We start from the raw sequence: 14,050 nt of genomic DNA on the forward strand, positions 1-14,050 counted from the left end.
TGCGGGGCAAGTCACCCGGCCAAGGATTGCACCTCGGCGGCAGGCGGTAAGCCCGCCGCTTCCGCTGAGGCCGGGGGAGTTGGTAAGTAAGGCCTTCTCCCCGATTCTAGTTCCCGAGTTGCAGCGCTGGAGTAGCTTGTACCCCGACGAGGCGGCGGCGTTTTCTCGTGCGGGGCTTTCGGCACGGTTTTCGTTGCCCATTTCGGATTCGGTGCATGTGGTGGCGCGCCAGAATTTGAGATCGGCTCGGGAAGTCCAGCAGGATGTCCGGCGGAAAGTGGACGGGGAGATTGGCCTGGGCGCATGGCCGGGCCCTACTCCTTTCCCCCACTGCCCTCCTTGTGCATTTCCCCAGTAGGGGTGGTGCCCAAGAAGGCCGCGGGCAAGTTTCGCTTGATACAGCACTTGTCACACCCTCCGGGTTGTCGGTCAACGACGCTATGCCGGAGGCCAAGTGCAGGGTGCGTTATCAGTCTTTGGATGACGCACTGCGCTTGGTGCGGGATTGTGGTCCGGGGGGTCTGTTGGCAAGATGGGACGTGGAGTCGGCCTTTCGCCTACTTCCGCTGCACCCAGATTCCCTGCGGTTTCTTGGTTTCAAGCTAGGGGGCGACTTGGACCTGGATCGGTGTCTCCCCATGGGTTGTTCTGTCTCCTGCGCCTACTTTGAGTGTTTTAGCGCATTTTTGCACTTGTGCGTCCAGACCGCCTCCGGCCAACCGGGGGTGGCTTACTACCTGGACGACGTTCTCTTTGTGGGGCCCGGGGGCAGTTCGGTCTGTGGGGACATTCTGACGGTGGCCAGGTCATTATTCAGCGCTTTAGGGGTGCCTGTCGCGCAAGACAAATGCGAGGGCCCTTGCACTTGTCTTAGCTATTTAGGTATAGAAAGTGACACGGTAGGGGGTTGCTGTCGCCTGCCCGAGGATAAAGTGCATAAGCTTTTGGGTTTAATTACTGACTGTCTAGGCAAACGCAGAGTTCGGCTTAAGCAGGTGCAGTCCTTGCTGGGTTCTCTCAATTTTGCGTGCCGGATTATCCCCATGGGTAGGATTTTCTGTCGCAAACTTGAGCGGGCCACGGCGGGGACGGTCCGGCAGAATCACACAGTGTACCTTTCCCGCGAGATCAGAGATGATGTGCGGATGTGGGTCTCTTTCCTGGTGTCCTTCAACAAGGAAATTTTGTGGCCCGCGCCTTGTTGTCCCAGTAAGCAGATGCAGTTGTTCACGGATGCCGCAGGCAGTCAAGGTTTGGCGCGTTGTTTGCTGGCGCATGGTGCGCTGCGGCGTGGCCGGCCTCGTGGGTAACGCGGGGGTTTACCAAGAACCTCCTTTTGCTGGAATTGTTTCCAATCATAGTGGCGATTGAATTATGGGCCGGCCAGTTTGCAAATAGGGACATTTTTGTTTCGTTGCGACAACTTGGGGGTAGTGCATGCGATTAATAATCAGCGTTCCTCCTCGCCGCAGGCTCTGAGGCTACTAAGGCATCTAGTTAGCTTGCTTGCAGCGCAATATTAATTTCAGGGCTCGCCACGTGCCTGGAGTTGACAATGGAATTGCGGATGCATTGTCTCGGTTCCAGTTTGACAAATTCAGGACGTTGGCGCCGGGAGCGGCTGCGGAGGGGTCACAGTGCCCACCTTCTGCCTGGCAGACGGGCGAGTCGGGTTAGCGGCTTAGCCAGGTGTGCTCTGGCTCCCGCCACTCTCCGTGGGTATGATGCAGCCTGGCGGGATTGGTCGGTCTTTCAGGGTAGGTACGGGGTAGCGGGTGAGTCCTCGGCCGACGCCCTGATGACCTTGGTTTGGGAACATTACCGAAACGGTAGGTCAAAAGCGTCCATGGCATCTGCCCTTGCGGGCATTTCCTTTCACTCGCGGCTCCACGGGATGACGGCCCCACGGGGTCGTTTGTCCTTTCCAGAGCGCTGAAAGGTTGGGCCAGGTTGCACCCGGCACCTGCGGATTTACGTAGGTCCGTAACGTTGCAGCTTCTAACGGATTTACTGCGGGTACTGCCTCAAATTGCGTCCTCGGAATTCGAGGTCGCGTTGTTTGGTTGTGTCTATGCCCTGGCCTTTTGCGGGGCTTGTCGGGTGAGCGAGTTGGTGGCATGCAGCAAACGTCTCGGGTGTCGGGTTGGCTTTACGAAAATGTGCGCTTGCAGGAGGGCCTGTTACTCTGTGGGATTGTGCGGTCCAAGACAGATCAAGCAGGTCGGGGTCGCTGGTTGTCCTTGGAGGCTCAGGAAGAACCGGGTGTTTGCCCGCTGCGGTTGACGCAGGAGTACGTACGGTTGAGGCCTCCAGGGGGCGACCAGCTGCTGGTGCACGCGCAGGTTGACTCTCTGACGAAATTTAAATTTGCTGCTGTGTTTAAAAAATGTTTGGTGCAGGGGGCGGACTTCGGTACCCATTCCTTGCGGATTGGAGCGGCTACTCATGCAGCGGCTACAGGTTCATCCCCTGCGGCTATTCGGGAGCTGGGCCGTTGGAAGTCCGCCTCCTATAGGTCATATGTACGTCTGGATAAGTTATAAGGCGCCTGTTGCGCTAACCCAAAAACGTGTTTACTCATCGGTTTTTGAACGCTTACCGTTCAGGAATCGAGGGTGTGAAGTGAATTTTTAAAATTTTTCCTCCGAGGGGGCCTAATTTCAATTGGATGTTCCCTCAAGGTCCACGGGAGGTTTTTTGATTTTTCTCCTTCACTTGGGTTTCTTTTTGTTCCGTTGTGTTTGTTGTATGTATTATGTTCATAATCGGATGTTAGGATATTTTCTTTTGCAGATATCATCAATTTTGGGCATTCCTATATTTTTTGGGCGACAAAGCGTCCCATGGCACTTAGGGCAGATGAGGTTTTTGGGATCCAGGCAAGTGAGATGGTTAGGTGTTCTAGGCATGTTATGGGGTGATTTGTTGCGGGTCCTTTTTGCCCGGGAGTGCCGCTGGGGTCGCCCCAGTTGTATTGTCATTCATTGGGGTGGGAATGATATAGGTCGAGTTAAGGGCATAGATTTGGTTTGTCCGTTAAGGCGGATTTGGTGGCGGTCCGTTGTCACTGGCCAGGAATCTGCATTGTTTGGTCGGAAATGGTACCTCGTTTCCATTGGCGTGGTGCGGTGCGTTTCTCGGCGCTGGAGAAAGCACGCAAGAAGGTTAATTCGGCAGGGTCTCTTTTTGTTAGGGCCATAGGTCGAGTGGCGATCAGGCATCCTCTACTGGTGCTAAGGAACAAGCGGTTTTACAAGGAGGATGGGGTTCATCTTTCTCCGGAAGGTGTGCAATTTTACCTGGAGGATATTTTTTGTCTGTTTCGGTAGAGCTATTTAGTTGTTCTTAGTTGGTTACGGTTGCGGATGGCGGTGGCGGTTTGGTAAACCTTGGTGGCGGGAAGTCGCTACCAACCAGCTGTCACACAGGCATAAGTGGTCATTGTGGGGCTCCCTCTTTAGAAGGACGGCAGGTGTGTCCTTTTCTTGCGGTTGGACAATTAGACGTTCCCCTACGGGAACCGAACGTTTGCCAGAGAAAGAGGGGTAAGGCCAGCACAATGCGGGTTATGCGGGAAGGAGGCGGGGTATGTGTACTCCCCTCCTTGGTTTGGTGGTTTTCATCTAGGTGACTGGTGCTGGTGTGTGGCAGCGACTTTCTGTTTGCCATCCTCCAAACTAAATTTAAGTCTATATTCAAAATCAATTCTAATTCGATCACAATTATAGTTTAAAGAGTTGGTCAGCGGTTAATAAACATCGTCTGACCTTTAACTCCAGCTACTGTGTCCGTGTCTTTATTTCAGTGTGTGGTGTTGTTTAATTTAGTGATAAGCTAGCTTAAAGAAAAGGTTTATGTAATCACAATAAAGTTATGAGCGCCTTAGATAAGCTGAAGGCTGCATAAGCCTGAGGCCATATAAGAGATCCACTTTTTGTGATTGGTTGTTAAATGACTAAGCAGTTGCTAGGCAGATCAGTTTTCCCTGTTGGTTTTTTCCTATTGGATTGGAAGGTTGTGCATCAAGCTTAATAGGAGGGTCTTAGGATAGTATATAGGTGGGGGCCATTTTCCTAGACTTCCTCTTGCCATGCATTTTATGCCCGCCCGCCCTCCCGGATTTCAGCTACGGTTTGTTGATTTTGTAGTTGGCTATTTGAAAGCCAGATTGGCGGGAAGTCGCTACCAACCAGCTGTCACACAGGCATAAGTGGTCATTGTGGGGCTCCCTCTTTAGAAGGACGGCAGGTGTGTCCTTTTCTTGCGGTTGGACATTTAGACGTTCCCCTGCGGGAACCGAACGTTTGCCAGAGAAAGAGGGGTAAGGCCAGCACAATGCGGGTTATGCGGGAAGGAGGCGGGGTATGTGTACTCCCCTCCTTGGTTTGGTGGTTTTCATCTAGGTGACTGGTGTTGGTGTGTGGCAGCGACTTTCTGTTTGCCATCCTCCAAACTAAATTTAAGTCTATATTCAAAATCAATTCTAATTCGATCACAATTATAGTTTAAAGAGTTGGTCAGCGGTTAATAAACATCGTCTGACCTTTAACTCCAGCTACTGTGTCCGTGTCTTTATTTCAGTGTGTGGTGTTGTTTAATTTAGTGATAAGCTAGCTTAAAGAAAAGGTTTATGTAATCACAATAAAGTTATGAGCGCCTTAGGGTTTTCTGTTCTATCGCTGATCAACTTGCATCACAGTGATGATGTCAGAGCGGCTCCCCCATGAGCTTTTAGGGAAGACGGTGTGGTAGGCACCGTTGCTGCCTGTGGTACAGGTATTCGGTAGAGATGAGCGCCTGAAATTTTTCGGGTTTTGTGTTTTGGTTTTGGGTTCGGTTCCGCGGCCGTGTTTTGGGTTCGAACGCGTTTTGGCAAAACCTCACCGAATTTTTTTTGTCGGATTCGGGTGTGTTTTGGATTCGGGTGTTTTTTTCAAAAAACACTAAAAAACAGCTTAAATCATAGAATTTGGGGGTCATTTTGATCCCAAAGTATTATTAACCTCAAAAACCATAATTTACACTCATTTTCAGTCTATTCTGAATACCTCACACCTCACAATATTATTTTTAGTCCTAAAATTTGCACCGAGGTCGCTGTGTGAGTAAGATAAGCGACCCTAGTGGCCGACACAAACACCGGGCCCATCTAGGAGTGGCACTGCAGTGTCACGCAGGATGTCCCTTCCAAAAAACCCTCCCCAAACAGCACATGACGCAAAGAAAAAAAGAGGCGCAATGAGGTAGCTGTGTGAGTAAGATTAGCGACCCTAGTGGCCGACACAAACACCGGGCCCATCTAGGAGTGGCACTGCAGTGTCACGCAGGATGGCCCTTCCAAAAAACCCTCCCCAAACAGCACATGACGCAAAGAAAAAAAGAGGCGCAATGAGGTAGCTGACTGTGTGAGTAAGATTAGCGACCCTAGTGGCCGACACAAACACCGGGCCCATCTAGGAGTGGCACTGCAGTATGTATGTATAAAGAAAGAAAAAAAAAACCACGGTTAGGTGGTATATACAATTATGGACGGGCTGCCGAGTGCCGACACAGAGGTAGCCACAGCCGTGAACTACCGCACTGTACTGTGTCTGCTGCTAATATATAGACTGGTTGATAAAGAGATAGTATACTCGTAACTAGTATGTATGTATAAAGAAAGAAAAAAAAACCACGGTTAGGTCACTGGTATATACAATTATGGACGGGCTGCCGAGTGCCGACACAGAGGTAGCCACAGCCGTGAACTACCGCACTGTACACTGGTTGATAAAGAGATAGTAGTATACTCGTAACAACTAGTATGACGACGGTATAAAGAATGAAAAAAAAACCACGGTTAGGTGGTATATAATACAATTATGGTTGGACGGACTGCCTGCCGAGTGCCGACACAGAGGTAGCCACAGCCGTGAACTACCGCACTGTACACTGGTTGATAAAGAGATAGTAGTATACTCGTAACAACTAGTATGACGACGGTATAAAGAATGAAAAAAAAACCACGGTTAGGTGGTATATAATACAATTATGGTTGGACGGACTGCCTGCCGAGTGCCGACACAGAGGTAGCCACAGCCGTGAACTACCGCACTGTACACTGGTTGATAAAGAGATAGTAGTATACTCGTAACAACTAGTATGACTGACTATGACGGTATAAAGAATGAAAAAAAAACCACGGTTAGGTGGTATATATTATAATACAATTATGGATGGACGGACTGCCTGCCGACTGCCGACACAGAGGTAGCCACAGCCGTGAACTACCGCACTGTACACTGGTTGATAAAGAGATAGTAGTATACTCGTAACAACTAGTATGACACTATGACGGTATAAAGAATGAAAAAAAAACCACGGTTAGGTGGTATATATTATAATAATAATACAATTATGGATGGACGGACTGCCTGCCGACTGCCGACACAGAGGTAGCCACAGCCGTGAACTACCGCACTGTACACTGGTTGATAAAGAGATAGTAGTATACTCGTAACAATTAGGATGACACTATGACGGTATAAAGAATGAAAAAAAAACCACGGTTAGGTGGTAGGTATATAATAATAAATAATACAATTCTGGTCGGACGGACTGCCTGCCGTGTGCCGACACAGAGGTAGCCACAGCCGTGAACTACCGCACTGTACACTGGTTGATAAAGAGATAGTAGTATACTCGTAACAATTAGGATGACACTATGACGGTATAAAGAATGAAAAAAAAACCACGGTTAGGTGGTAGGTATATAATAATAAATAATACAATTCTGGTCGGACGGACTGCCTGCCGTGTGCCGACACAGAGGTAGCCACAGCCGTGAACTACCGCACTGTACACTGGTTGATAAAGAGATAGTAGTATACTCGTAACAATTAGGATGACACTATGACGGTATAAAGAATGAAAAAAAAACCACGGTTAGGTGGTAGGTATATAATAATAAATAATACAATTCTGGTCGGACGGACTGCCTGCCGTGTGCCGACACAGAGGTAGCCACAGCCGTGAACTACCGCACTGTACACTGGTTGATAAAGAGATAGTAGTATACTCGTAACAATTAGGATGACACTATGACGGTATAAAGAATGAAAAAAAAACCACGGTTAGGTGGTAGGTATATAATAATAAATAATACAATTCTGGTCGGACGGACTGCCTGCCGTGTGCCGACACAGAGGTAGCCACAGCCGTGAACTACCGCACTGTACACTGGTTGATAAAGAGATAGTAGTATACTCGTAACAATTAGGATGACACTATGACGGTATAAAGAATGAAAAAAAAACCACGGTTAGGTGGTAGGTATATAATAATAAATAATACAATTCTGGTCGGACGGACTGCCTGCCGTGTGCCGACACAGAGGTAGCCACAGCCGTGAACTACCGCACTGTACTGTGTCTGCTGCTAATATAGACTGGTTGATATTTAAAGAGATATTAGTAGTATACAACAATACTATACTGGTGGTCAGGCACTGGTCACCACTCCTGCAGCAAAAGTGTGCACTGTTAATTAATATAATTGTACTCCTGGCTCCTGCTAACAACCTGCAGTGCTCCCCAGTCTCCCCCACAATTAATTATAAGCTTTTAATTTATACATTGATGACTGTGCAGCACACTGGGCTGAGCTGAGTGCACACAGACTGAGTCACACTGTGTGACTGACTGTGCTGTGTATCGTTTTTTTTTTCAGGCAGAGAACGGATATAGCAGAGAGAAGTGAACGGATATATTATATTAAATAAAAGTTAACTAGCAACTGCACTGGTCACTGACTGTGGTAAACTAACTCTGTCTGCGACTCTGCACAATCTCTCTCTATCTAATCTATCTATCTCTATTCTAATGGAGAGGACGCCAGACACGTCCTCTCCCTATCAATCTCAATGCACGAGTGAAAATGGCGGCGACGCGCGGCTCCTTATATAGAATCCGAGTCTCGCGATAGAATCCGAGCCTCGCGAGAATCCGACAGCGTCATGATGACGTTCGGGCGCGCTCGGGTTAACCGAGCAAGGCGGGAAGATCCGAGTCGCTCGGACCCGTGGAAAAAAAAGTGAAGTTCGTGCGGGTTCGGATTCAAAGAAACCGAACCCGCTCATCTCTAGTATTCGGATTGCATGGTGCCTGGAAAAATTTGCTGGACAGCTATCCTGCATATTGCAGAGAGCTTGGCTTTCTGGTCCTAGTGGAGATTCGGCCACAATACATCAAATGCAGGGGTGTAGTACTGGTGACCGGCGGTCTCCTGACCGCCGGTTACCTTACCGACGCTGGGATCCCGGCAGCATACCGACGCCGGGATCCCGGCGGGGAGGGGCGAGTGCAGCAAGCCCCTTGCGGGCTCGGTGGCGACCACGGGTTCTATTCCCACTCTATGAGTGTCGTGGACACCCACAAGTGGAAATAGTCCCTGTTGGTCGGCATGCCGACCATCGGGATAGTGAGCTGTCGGGCTCACGGAGGAGGTCATGTGACTGTCGGTCAGCTGACCGGCGGTCACATGAATACCACCCCAAATGCAGGAGGGACAGTTGTCTTTGCTCAAAGTGAGGGTACACCTTGCATAGAGTAGGAACACTGCTGCGCCTAGTTTCCAAAAGTTTTGCATACATGACATTTCACTTGCAACGGCAAAATGACTGAGTTCAAATAAAGGTGAATTTCCAACTCTATCATTGGGGTCATTCCGAGTTGATCGCTCGCAGACGATTTTCGCAGCGCAGCGATCAGGTGAAAAAACAGCATTTCTGCGCATGCGTATGCCCCGCAATGTGCGCGTGCGACGTATGGGTACATAGCTCTTTGTGGTTGTGCTCAAGTTCTAGCGAAGTTTTCCTTCGCACTGACGGCCGCAAGAAGATTGACAGGAAGGGGGCGTTAGTGGGTGTCAACTGACCGTTTTCAGGGAGTGTTTGTAAAACCGCAGGCGTGTCTGAAAAAACGCATTCGTAGCTGGGCGTTCGCTGGGCGGGTGTATGACGTCAAATCCGGACACGAATAGGCTGAAGTGATCGCAAGCGCTGAGTAGGTTCAGAGCTACTCTGAAACTGCACAAACTGGTTTTGCAGAGCTCGGCTGCACATGCGTTCGCACTTCTGCTAAGCTAAAATACACTCCCCAGTGGGCGGCGGCATAGTGTTATGCACGGCTGCTAAAACTAGCCAGCGAGCGATCAACTTGGAATGACCCCCATTATACACACGAACGCACCATGCATAGCAAAGGCCCCCGCGATAGAGTCTTTTTTGATTATATCATTGTGTAAAGTAAGGGGCAGATTTAACGAGTAATAGTCTTGTTATCCCTCATTATGAATGTTAAATGATTCTCCAGCCAATCAGCTACAAGGTTGTACTTTTCACACGACAGTTTGATTGGCTTTAGCACCGTTTAACATTTATAACGAGTGATAACAAGAATATCACTCGTTGTTAAATCTGTCCCTAAATGTGCAAACATCACAAAAAAAAAATCTTACAAAAGTGCATTGTTCACAAAATGTTCCCATTCTATCCTGTATAGCTGACTTTATGAAAATGTATTTATTCCAATAGGCAACTGGAGAAAACCTCTGTACGACCAGAGGAAAACAAATAACATAAATTCACATAGGTATTCTAACAAAATACAGATATTCCCTCTGATACAGAGGCACCCACCACACAATCATTAGCTTGGTCATGAAGTGGTTAAACAAACTCCTGGATGTATCGTGTAAGGGTGTGGTTCATCAAATCGACAGTGTCTAGGTCGACAATGTTTAGGTCGACCACTATAGGTCGACAGTCACTAGGTCGACATGGATGGAAGGTCGGCAGGGTTTCTAGGTCGACATGTGCTAGGTCGACAGGTCTAAAGGTCGACATGAGGATTTTTTTTTTTTTGTCGTTTTCTTTGTTGAGTGACCAGGATCCCAAATTAGTGCACCGCGTCCCCTCGCATGACTCGCTTCGCTCGCCATGCTTCGGGCATGGTGCCTTCGCTCCGCTACCGCTTCGCTCAGCACACTTTACCGTTCCAATCGTAGTCCACGTGGATCGTTAAGTATGAAAAAATTCAAAAAAAGGAAAAAAAATGTGAAAAACTCATGTCGACCTTTAGACCTGTCGACCTAGCACATGTCGACCTAGAAACCCTGTCAACCTTCCATCCATGTCGACCTAGTGACTGTCGACCTATAGTGGTCGACCTAAACATTGTCGACCTAGACACTGTCGATCTTCAGACTGGATCCCTCGTGTAATGTGGGAATACATATTTCAGCGCTGAAGGAACACAGAATTGCAAATGTGATGTCGTGGCTGCGTTGCCCCCACCTCTGTGTCCCTACACACGTGTAGGAGGCGGGCCAGAGCTGGGTAACTGTTCAGCTTTACAGGGAATATATGGGGCTATGTGCTGACAGCTGGGCTGCGGTAGCTTTGCAGGCATTGAGCAGAAGCCTATTTCTCAGAAAGATTCATTGCTTTAAACTCCCTGTGTGGCACAAAAAAAGATAGGCCTTGTATGTTTTTACTCAAAATGCTGGTATAACCCCATGACAGGGGTCAAAAGTGAGGCCTGTCAGGAGAAAGCGTATGACCCTCCCCATCCCCCTGAACAGTGCAAGACCTGCTTCCCCCTCTATCTAAATCTCCCCATACAAGAATGCCACATTGCTGTGATAAGATTGGAGTGATTACAGATTATCGGTCTGTTCTGATGTATTCAACTCTAAATCTGCCTCCAAGTCCACATAGGGCCTGTGAGATTACTGTTCCAGAGATACAGACCCCTGAAAACAACTAAAGAATACCAAGTTGTAGAAAAAAAAAAAGATTTTGGTTAGAGATGAGCGGGTTCGGTTCCTCGGAATCCGAACCCCCCCGAACTTCAGCCTTTTTACACGGGTCCGAGGCAGACTCGGATCTTCCCGCCTTGCTCGGCTAACCCGAGCGCGCCCGAACGTCATCATCCCGCTGTCGGATTCTCGCGAGGCTCGTATTCTATCGCGAGACTCGGATTCTATATAAGGAGCCGCGCGTCGCCGCCATTTTCACACGTGCATTGAGATTGATAGGGAGAGGACGTGGCTGGCGTCCTCTCCGTTAGAATAGATAGAGACACTTGAGTTGATTTACTACTAACTTAGTAATTTTGGGGAGCATTAGGAGTACTCAGAGGCAGAGTGCAGAGTTTTGCTGATAGTTACTAGTGACCACCACCAGTTTTATTTATTATTTAATATAATCCGTTCTCTGCCTGAAAAAAAACGATACACAGTCACATACCATATCTGTGCTCAGCCTCAGTGTGCTGCATGATAATATCATCTTGTATATCTGACTGTGCTGAGTGCTCACTGCTCACACAGCTGAATTGTGGGGGAGACTGGGGTGCAGTTATAGCAGGAGTACAGTGCACACTTTTGCTGCCAGTGTGACTGACCAGTGACCACCAGTTTATTGTCTGCCTGAAAAAGTTAAACACTCCTGTGGTGTTTTTTTTTTTTATTCTATAAACGCATTCTGCTGACAGTGTCCAGCAGGTCCGTCATTCATTATATTATATAAATATTTACCTGCAGTAGTGTTATATTTTTTTTGTTCATCTCTATCATCTTTATCATCTCTATATTAGCAGACGCAGTACGGTAGTCCACGGCTGTGGCTACCTCTGTGTCGTCAGTGCTCGTCCATAATTGTATACCTACCTGTGGTGGGGTTTATTTTTCTATCTTCTTCATACTAGTAGTTTAGGAGTCTGCTGACAGTGTCCAGCAGGTCCTTCATTATATTATATATACCTGCAGTAGTGATATATATATATTTTTTATATCATTATCATCTCTATACTAGCAGACGCAGTACGGTAGTCCACGGCTGTAGCTACCTCTGTGTCGTCAGTGCTCGTCCATAATTGTATACCTACCTGTGGTGGGGTTTTTTTTTCTATCTTCTTCATACTAGTAGTTTAGGAGTCTGCTGACAGTGTCCAGCAGGTCCGTCATTATATTATATATACCTGCAGTAGTGATATATATATATTTTTTATATCATTATCATCTCTATACTAGCAGACGCAGTACGGTAGTCCACGGCTGTAGCTACCTCTGTGTCGTCAGTGCTCGTCCATAATTGTATACCTACCTGTGGTGGGGTTTTTTTTTCTATCTTCTTCATACTAGTAGTTTAGGAGTCTGCTGACAGTGTCCAGCAGGTCCGTCATTATATTATATTTATATATACCTGCAGTAGTGATATATATATATTTTTTATATCATTATCATCTCTATACTAGCAGACGCAGTACGGTAGTCCACGGCTGTAGCTACCTCTGTGTCATCAGTCACTCGTCATCCATAAGTATACTAGTATCCATCCATCTCCATTGTTTACCTGAGGTGCCTTTTAGTTGTGCCTATTAAAATATGGAGAACAAAAATGTTGAGGTTGAGTCTGCTGACAGTGTCCAGCAGGTCCTTCATTATATTATATATACCTGCTGTAGTGATATATATATATTTTTTATATCATTATCATCTCTATACTAGCAGACGCAGTACGGTAGTCCACGGCTGTAGCTACCTCTGTGTCGTCAGTCACTCGTCATCCATAAGTATACTAGTATCCATCCATCTCCATTGTTTACCTGAGGTGCCTTTTAGTTGTGCCTATTAAAATATGGAGAACAAAAATGTTGAGGTTCCAAAAATAGGGAAAGATCAAGATCCACTTCCACCTCGTGCTGAAGGTGCTGCCACTAGTCATGGCCGAGACGATGAAATTCCATCAACGTCGTCTGCCAAGGCCGATGCCCAATGTCATAGTACAGAGCATGTAAAATCCAAAACACAAAATATCAGTAAAAAAGGACTCAAAAATCTAAAATAAAATCGTCAGAGGAGAAGCGTAAACTTGCCAATATGCCATTTACCACACGGAGTGGCAAGGAACGGCTGAGGCCCTGGCCTATGTTCATGGCTAGTGGTTCAGCTTCACATGAGGATGGAAGCACTCAGCCTCTCGCTAGAAAAATGAAAAGACTTAAGCTGGCAAAAGCACAGCAAAGAACTGCGCGTTCTTCGAAATCACAAATCCACAAGGAGAGTCCAATTGTGTCGGTTGCGATGCCTGACCTTCCCAACACTGGACGTGAAGAGCATGCGCCTTCCACCATTTGCACGCCCCCTGCAAGTGCTGGAAGGAGCACCCGCAGTCCAGTTCCTGATAGTCAGATTGAAGATGTCAGTGTTGAAGTACACCAGGATGAGGAGGATATGGGTGTTGCTGGCGCTGGGGAGGAAATTGACAAGGAGGATTCTGATGGTGAGGTGGTTTGTTTAAGTCAGGCACCCGGGGAGACACCTGTTGTCCGTGGGAGGAATATGGCCATTGACATGCCTGGTGAAAATACCAAAAAAATCAGCTCTTCGGTGTGGAAGTATTTCAACAGAAATGCGGACAACAGGTGTCAAGCCGTGTGTTGCCTTTGTCAAGCTGTAATAAGTAGGTGTAAGGACGTTAACCACCTCGGAACATCCTCCCTTATACGTCACCTGCAGCGCATTCATCATAAGTCAGTGACAAGTTCAAAAACTTTGGGCGACAGCGGAAGCAGTCCACTGACCAGTAAATCCCATCCTCTTGTAACCAAGCTCACGCAAACCACTCCACCAACTCCCTCAGTGTCAATTTCCTCCTTCCCCAGGAATGCCAATAGTCCTGCAGGCCATGTCACTGGCAATTCCGACGAGTCCTCTCCTGCCTGGGATTCCTTCGATGCATCCTTGCGTGTAACGCCTACTGCTGCTGGCGCTGCTGTTGTTGCTGCTGGGAGTCGATGGTCATCCCAGAGGGGAAGTCGTAAGACGACTTTTACTACTTCCACCAAGCAATTGACTGTCCAACAGTCCTTTGCGAGGAAGATGAAATATCACAGCAGTCATCCTGCTGCAAAGCGGATAACTGAGGCCTTGGCATCCTGGGCGGTGAGAAACGTGGTTCCGGTATCCATCATTACTGCAGAGCCAACTATAGACTTGTTTGAGGTAC

Source organism: Pseudophryne corroboree, chromosome 4 (assembly GCF_028390025.1).
Source record: "Pseudophryne corroboree isolate aPseCor3 chromosome 4, aPseCor3.hap2, whole genome shotgun sequence".
Lineage (NCBI taxonomy): Eukaryota > Metazoa > Chordata > Amphibia > Anura > Myobatrachidae > Pseudophryne > Pseudophryne corroboree.